Consider the following 659-nt stretch of genomic DNA (forward strand, 5'->3'; position numbering starts at 1 on the left):
GCCCAAGCTGGCTTCAATCTCAGCCTCTTAAGTATCTAGGATGACAGGCTCTACCTAATGTATTTTGCTATGTGTATGTACCGCTCTATGCTCTTCCTCATCCTTCCTCTCTCCAAAGTGTTTTTTGAGATGTGAATACATCACATACCAAAATGCGCGAGGTGTGGGAATATGGTTTCCCGCTCCTGGGCTTCAGATTCTAGCAACAGAGGTCTTCCATTCTTGTGCTCCGTCCCCAGTACACTGCCCCGTGCCCACCTTCATCTGGCCGCTGTGTGTGGAGCGGCGAGCTCCCGAAGCCCGGACCTTTCTAGAGGTCTCCCGGGCTGGGCCGTGTGCGCTCCCTCTGCCGGCGGCGACGCACACCGCAGCGGCCGCGTGCCCAGCCCCGCCCCAGCCTCCGAGGCCCCGCCCCGCGCACCGCAGCGGCCGCGCGTCCTAGCCCGCCTCGCCCCCGCCCCAGCCCCGGAGGCCCGGCCCCGCATTGCGCAATGGCTGCGAGCCCGTCCGACCCTGCCCCAGTCGCCGAGGCCCGGCCCCGCGCACCGCGACCCCGCGCGCTCCCCCTGGCGGCGGCGGCCCGCACCGCAGCGGCCGCGCGCCCTGCCCAGCCCCGCCCCGCCCCAGCCTCCGAGGCCCGGCCGGGGGAGGGGTCGCGG

The sequence above is a fragment of the Dipodomys spectabilis genome, unplaced genomic scaffold, assembly GCF_019054845.1.
Source record: "Dipodomys spectabilis isolate Male_0828 unplaced genomic scaffold, ASM1905484v1 ptg000112l, whole genome shotgun sequence".
NCBI lineage: Eukaryota > Metazoa > Chordata > Mammalia > Rodentia > Heteromyidae > Dipodomys > Dipodomys spectabilis.